Consider the following 8,145-nt stretch of genomic DNA (forward strand, 5'->3'; position numbering starts at 1 on the left):
AAGACTGTGTGTGTGTGTGTGTGTGTGTGTGTGTGTGTGTCATCGAGGGATGTAATACACAGGATGAGAAATGAGAGCATCTTGAGATGAGTCTGCACATCCATTTGTACTTTCTCCATCCTCCCTCTCATGACCCACCCCCACTTTCCTGCTAGCTAAGAGCAGAGGAACACTTTATTGCACTCCAGTAAGGTATTGAATGGTCAAGCTGAGGTTTTCCTTCATCCTATTTAAAGTGGCGGACTGAATATGGATGTAAGGAACAAATGGGTGAGCTCCAAAAGTTGTTTATTCCTATTTGGCGCAAAGGGAAAGGGAACCGTGGCCAAACCATGGCTTACAAGGGAAGTTAGAGATAGTATTGATTCCAAGAAGAGGCATAAAAGTTTGCAACAAAAAGCAATAGACCAGAGGATTGGGATCAGTTTAAAAGTTAACAACAGCAGACCAAGGGATTGATTAAGATAGAAATAGAATATGATAAGCTGGCAGGGAATATGATAAGCTGGCAGGGAACATAAAAACTGACTGTAAAAGATTCTATAGGTATGTAAAGAGAGGGCAGCATGGTGGCACAGTGATTAGCATTGCTGCCCACGGCACTGAGGACCCAGGTTCGAATCCCGGCCCTGGGCACTGTGTGTGGACTTTGCACATTCTCCCCGTGTCTGCGTGCGTTTCACCCCCACAACCCAAAGATGTGCATGATAGATGGGTTGGCCACGCTAAATTGCCCCTTAATTGGAAACAATAATTGGGTACTCTAAATTTATTTTTAAAAAGGTTAAAGTGAAAAGACGTAACAAAAACGAATGTAAGTCTCTTACAGTCAGAAATGGGGGAATTCATAACCGGGAACAAAGAAATGGCTGAGGAACTAAATTTGTATTTGCTTCCATCTTCACAAAGGAAGACATGAATAATGTACCAGAAGTTCTGAAAAGCACATGTTTTAGCGAAGAGCTGAAAGAAATTAGTATTAACAGAGAAATAGTTTTAGGGAAATTAACGGGATTGAAGGCAGATAAATCTCCAGAGCCTGATCATCTTCATCCGAGAGTACTTAAGGAAGTAGCTCTAGAAATAGTAGATCCATTGGCGGTCATTTTCCAGAATTCTTTGGACTCTGGAATGGTACAGATTGGAAGGTAGCTAATATAACTCCGATATTTAAAAAGGGAGGTAGTGAGAAAACGGAACTATAGAATAGTGAGTCTAACATCGGTAGCAGGGAAGTTGCTAGAGTCCATTGTCAAGGAGTTCATAGCACAGCATTTGGAAAGCAGTGTATAACCAGACAAAGTCAGCATGGAAGGGAAATAAAGGCAGTACGCTGGTGTACTGCTGCCTCACGGTGCCGAGGACCCGGGTTCGATCCCAGCCCCACGTCACCGTCCATGTAGAGTTTGCACATTCTCCCCGTTGCTGTGTGGGTCTCACCCCCACAACCCAAAGATGTGCAGGGTAGGTGGATTGGCCACGCTAAATTGCCCATTGGAAAAACGTTTAAAAAAAAGAAATGGAAATCATACTTGACAAATCTACTGGAATTCTTTGAAGATGTCACTAGTAGAGTTGACCAGGGAGACCCGGTGGATGTGGTTTATTTAGACTTTTAGAAGGCCTTCGACAAGGTCTCACATAGCAGATTACTGTGTAAAGTTAAAGCACATGAGATTATGGGTAGTGTCTTGATATGGATTAAAAACTGATTAGCAGCCAGGAAGCAAAAAGTTGGAATAAATGGGTCTTTTTCCAATTGGCAGGCAGTGACTATCGAAGTACTTAGTGATCTGTGCTAGGACCCCAACTGTTCACGTTATATATTTAATGACTTGGACGACGGAACTAAATGTAGTATTTCCAAATTTGCAGATGATACAAAGTTGGGTGGTAGGATGAACTGTGAGGAGGATGTAGAGATGCTTAAACTAGATTTGGACAGGCTGAGTGACTGGACACATGCATGGAATATGCAGTATAACACGAATAAATATGAGGTTAGCCACTTCAGTAGCAAAAATAGGAAGGCAGATTATTATTTGGGTGTAAACTGAGAGTGGTGGATACACAGCAAGAACTTGGTGTCCTCGTGCATCAATCGCTGAAAGTAAGCGTGCAGATACAGCAGACAATAAAGAAGGCAAATCAAATGGCCTTCATAGTGAGAGGATTTGAGTGTAAGAATAGGGATGTTTAACGACAATTGTATAAGGCATTGGTGAGGTCACACCTGGAGTATTGCGTGCAGTTTTGGTGTCCTTATCTGAGGAAGGATGTTCTTGCTATGGGGAGTGAGTATAACAAAAGGTTTACCAGGCTGATCCCTGGGATGGCAGGACTGTCAAATGAGGAGATACTAAATCGGTTAGGATATTTTGGAGTTTGGAAGAGTGAGAGGGGATTTCATTGAAACTTATAAAATTCTAACAAAATTAGACCTGGTAGATTCAGAAAGAATATTCCCGATGGTGTGGGAGGTCCAGAACTCAGGAGTCATATCTTAAGGGTAAGGGGTAAACCTTACAGGACTGAGTTGAGGAGAAATTTGTTCACCCAGAGAGCGGTGAATCTGTGGAATTCATTACCACAAAAAGTAGTTGAAGCAAAAAGTAGTTGAAGCAAAAACATTGTGTAATTTCAAGAAGGAATTAGGTATAGCTCTTGGGGCTAAAGGGATCAAGGGATATGGGGAGAAGATGGGATCACGGTATTGAACTTGATGATCAGTCATGATCATAATGAATGACCTCTTCCTGCTTCTATGTACTCAGTCACCTGCCATGGCTAATGCTTCGTGCAGGTGGCCACTCTTTCCATTTAGGTGAACATCAGCACAAAAGCCTGAGGTTTCATGACATCATGGTAGAGAAGGGCTCTAATCTCTTTCTAAGGGTATGCAATGCCTCTGAAAGTGCATTATGTGCTCTGCACCATGTGTTAACTGGTCTATCTATATTAGAGACCTCCATTGAAATGCTTATTTCTGCGCGAGTTGAATCATGTGGCATTCATCCCTTAGAGTGCACGCCTGCCTTGGAAAATCTTCAGCCTTCTCTGCCACCCTTGAAAGACATGAATTAGACTTTCAACCATGCCTGTTAATTTGCGGGGCTGGCCTCTTCCTCCAGCCCATGGGAATGGGACTTCGCTGCAGCTCCTTACTGCTTCCAACATCACTTCCCAGGAAGAGTCTGGGGTGGCAGCCTTCCCTGTCGCTCTTTATTGTTTTCTTTGCAAAACCCATTCAGAGAGAATGCAGCCATTCTGACCCCTGCAACGGAGATCTTAATGGAGATCTTTCCATTGACAGTTACATTCGTCATCATACACTCTGAGATTGGTCAGGAAACCCAGAAGCAGGATGCTCATGCCATGGCTGAGTTTAAATAGCCACAGTAGAGCCAGCGATCTGATTCCCAACCCACAGTTGCCCAACCCCACCACGAGCCATCCCTTGCCCCTCCACATTCCCCCCTCCACCTTACTGCAAGCATATAGGTACCACTAAAATTCTGTCCGACTTCTCTTGTACACCCCAATTAAAGGATTAACCGGGAGCGCGATTCTCCGCCCGTGTTGCGTTCTCACTCAAGCGTAACGAGGCGGGTGAATAGCGAGAGAGGCCAAAAACGAGATCCGCGCCAGGCGCCAAACAGTTTGTGATGCAACCGGCCCGCTCCCGTAGGCGAAACCCCTGTCCCTGCCCCAGTGACCACCCATAACCCCCACGACTCCCAGGCCTCTGGCGGCGTGGTTGAAGGCTATCGCTAATAGAGAATTGGCAATTGGGGTTAAGTGAGCACTTCACACATGCCAAGTGGATTCTTGCAGGTGGGCAGGCTATGTGGGAGTCATTGCCTGGCATCTCAATCACATCTTGATGCTTGAACACTGCGGGAGGCAGCACCCCACACGCAGCAGCCTAACCACCCAGGGGATGGGACACAGCTCCGGGGACATGACCACAGTCGGAGGGCGGGTGAGCGCCACGGGGAGGAGGGGGTAATTCCTGGAGAGATGGGCAAAGGGTCCGGTGGCCAGCCCGTATTGTGGAAGGAAGTGACAGAGGCATCATAATGGTTGTGCAAAAAGGTGATTAATGTGTTGTACAAATCCCACTCCCGATGGTGCCACCCCCCCAGCCCCAACCCCACCCACTCTCCCCACCTTCCACCTACCGCCCCCCACCCCCACCCTCCTACACCGGTGCCCTCAGTGATCCTCAACGTCCTTTCCCCCCTAGCTCTACCAATACGTCTAGGTGTCTCCCCCCGGATGCACATCTGAGGTGGAGGCAGTCAGCTGCTTACCTATCCCGTGGCCTTTGATGCCCCTGGCAGACTTCCTCTGGGGGCTCTGTGGACGGAGGGTCCTGGCTCACTTTCCAGCGGCATGTGCCGAGCCGTGCCGCCCTGTCCCATGTGCTGACCTCGAGACGTGGCCTTATCAGAGGGGGCGGGGGGGGGGGGGGGCGGGGCGGAGTGGGGCAGCCGATGGCCAATGTCACCACTCCATGTGACGGGTCCAGCTTGGCACTCAGAGCCCCCTCCCCCTGGTCGGTGCCCATTGGGCCTTCGGGTTCACCTCGGGATTGAACTGGATTGAACTCGGTTGTTTCTGCATCATCTGGCTCTGCCAGCCCTGGCGGTTCGCCATGATCCGCACCATAGTGTCAGCGCCCTCAACGATGCTCCTCAGTAATTGGGTCATGCTCCGCAGTGCCTCAGCCATGCCCACCTGCGACTGGGACAAGGTCTGCAATGCCTCGGCCATGCCCATCTGAGAGCGGGACATGTCTCGCAAAACCTCATCAAGGTCAGCCTGGTACTGGGTGACATCCCCCAGCGAGTCGGACATTCTGCTGAGACCCTCAGCCATGGCCGTTATCGACTGCGTGACACCTTGGACACCGTCACTCCTCGTGCCGATGTCGTGCACCAGGCTCTCCACTGCGGTCGCCACCCGAGCAGTGTTGGCTACATTGCCACTTATTGCCAGCGGCATCTCCTGCGCCTATAGCCTCTGAGACTCCTCCAAGCGGCTATGGATCTGCTGGAGTGATGGTGACCTTTCCCCGCTGAATATCCCAGGCACTCCCTATCGTCTCCATCAGCTCTGAGTACTTCTGTACCACAGGCTCCGCATCAGGCTGTGGCCCAGTTGAGTCCAGGGATCCAGCAGACCTCCGACTGCTGTCTTGCCTGGGGGATCCTGCCTCCACCCGATGTACATCATCAGCAATGTGGTGCTCAACCAGATTGTGCCCCCGGAGCCTGTCCACGAACATGCCCCACTGAGGTGAGTGTATCTGCACTGGTGGAGGGTGGGGGTGACAGCTGTGCCACAACTATAACAGTTGCATCCTCGGAGCTCTCCTCTGGGGTGTACTTGGGGTGCCGCCCGGGATGGGCCGGCGCCGTCAGCTGGAGGACCTATAGGAGAATGGACATGTGGACAGTGGGAGGGATGGGTCAGTCGGTAAGGTAATCACAACTCACGTTTGACAGGTCCTCCCGGTGGGGCCCAGTGGTTCCTCACCTCTGCGGCGTCCGTCAGCCTCCGCATGGATGACCAATCTGTCCTTGGCCACCACAGTCACTTCAGGACACGCTTCTCCAAGAAGGTGAGGATTCTTATGTCTGGCACCCCTCTGCCAGTCGGTTATGGGAGAGCTTTTCCTGAGGAGACACAGAGAGGGCATCGTTAGCCCTCTGTTATGGTTCACAGTGTTGGGAGAGGGGGTGTGAAGGAGGGGTTGGGAGAGGGTTGGTGGGAGGGGGGTGCGTGGAGGGAGGGCTGGGGGGGGTGGATGCTCCCTTTGGGGGGTGGGGGGCGCGTGCTACCCGGTGTAAGTCATTGACCTTTCTCCGGCACTGGAGGGCAGTCCTCCTGGTCTCACTCCTTGAGCTAACAGCTCCCACCACCTCATACCAGGCAGCACTGGGGCTGCGTTGTGGCTGACTCTCCTGGACCCTCAGGGGAACAGGCCATCCATCCTGGCCTCCACAGAGTGTAGCAGCCTCTCCAGACCAGCATCCTCGAATCTTGGAGCTGGTCTCCTCGGCACCATTGTTGCAAGCTGGCTGGGATTGGCTTTCGAGTGCAACTTCAGTGCTGCTGCTGCTCGACCTTGTTAGTGGGGGGCTGGCGAGCACGGTCCCAGCAAATCAACTGGCGAGCCATCATTTGCGATGGGAAGCCTACGAGGCCTCGTTAAGTGGACCAATTGATGTTGAATAGTGTTGCCGGCTGAGCACTGGGAAGTTCGTGGCAATTCCTGCTCATTACCATATTTTACGGAGAATTGAGCTCAAGGTTTCTGTTTAGGAAAAAGGGAAAATGAATTTTGCTGGTCGGCATGGGTCTCTTTTTTGCTTGTGCATAATGAATGTTTTTGTGCAATTCATAAGGAGAAAATGGTATTTAGTAATCTGCGTTCCCATCCTTTCCAATGGAGTCAAGGACTTTGGATTTGGAGTTTGAATCAGGACTCCGACATGGGGGTCAAGTTAAGATCACAATCCTGCATCTCTGGGGAACAGTTAACTGGGGAGCAGTGAACTGACATGAATTGGCCAATGAATAACCTGAGGGTGAGCTCACTATCCAGTTAAGGATTGCAGACAGGCTCGTGAATCTAGAGGGCAATAGGAGGCCCTGTGCTCGGAAAGAATAACAGCCCGTCTTACCAGGTATGAGCGAGGGTATCTCTCTCTCTTAAGATGACCCTGTCATTCACTCCCAACCTTCTAAACACCTAAATAAAAAAGGAAATCTGCAGCTAGATCGCCACTGGCCAACCTATGGCCACAGCTGTCATGAAACAAGTGCAGAGGACATCAACGCATGTCTGGTGTGCTGGCCCCCTGGTCTGCTGCCAGGGGACTACCTCCAGGCAGCTGTGCCAAGGTGTCCAGGAACCAGATGGAGTGCCATGATGCCACCACCCGGATATATCCAATGGCCTGAGAACAACCCCCTCCCCCCACAACTCCCCCGCGTGCTAAATGGTGCTCTAGCGAGCTCTCCCAGGCACAGCTGGTGAATCCCAGATCCCGAGTGAATCTGGTGAACATATATTGAAATTAACCTAATGGTTCGTTGAAATATGCACGCTTGGATCACACGCAGCGAGCGCAAGATCCAAATTGCGACACCTCGTGAGATTCCGTTGAGTCGTGTGAGACATTTCAAGTGTTGCGAATCTTGCAAGACAGCTCTCGCGAGAATCAACGGCCTCGTCCAATACCAGGTCATGCATGACGAGGCGGCTGAATTGCCCTTAGTGTCCAAAGATGTTCAGGTTATGAGGGATAGAACAGGGGCTTAGGTAGGGTGCTCATTCGGAGGGTCAGTGCAGACTCGATTGGCCAAATAGCCTATCTCTGCAATGTAGGAATCCTATGCAATCTATGAATAGCACAGTTAAATTCCAATAATATCTAACCAATCATGATCAGACATCCAATTTAAGGGTGGCACATAGCGCAGTGGTTAGCACTGCTGCCTCATGGCATTGAGGACACAGATTCAATCCTGGCTCCGGGTAACTGTCTGTATGGAGTTTGCATCTTCTTCCCGTGACTACGTGGATATCACCCACACAACCCAAAGATGTGCAGAACAGTTATGTTGGCGATATCTTTTTATTAAAACACTAAAAAAAAATTTTAACACACCCAGTTTAATTAATTATGTCAATTTGCATCGGCAACAAGCTGAAAAGGAACATTAACAATGACTTACAAGTTGGGGCTGATACAGCTGAAGGTGGTGTATAGAGCGCACCTTACAAGGGCGAGGATGAGCTGGCTCTTTGAGGGGGAGAAGATGTGTGTGAACGTTGCGGGGGAGACTCCGCAAACCACATTCATATGTTTGGTCCTGTCCAAAGCTGGAGGATTACTGGAAGGAGGTTTTTAGGGTAATTTCTAAAGTGGTGCACGTGAAACTGGACCCGGGCCCTCGGGAGGCCATATTCGAGGTGTCGCACCAGCCAGGGTTGGAAACAGGCACGGAGGCAGATGTTGTAGCCTTCGCGTCATTGATCGCCCGAAGGCGGATCCTGTTAGGGTGGAGATCAACCTCTCCACCCACCCTGTGCCCTGGCGTGGCGGGGGGATCTGTTGGAATTCTTGACTC

The sequence above is a fragment of the Scyliorhinus canicula genome, chromosome 4, assembly GCF_902713615.1.
Source record: "Scyliorhinus canicula chromosome 4, sScyCan1.1, whole genome shotgun sequence".
Lineage (NCBI taxonomy): Eukaryota > Metazoa > Chordata > Chondrichthyes > Carcharhiniformes > Scyliorhinidae > Scyliorhinus > Scyliorhinus canicula.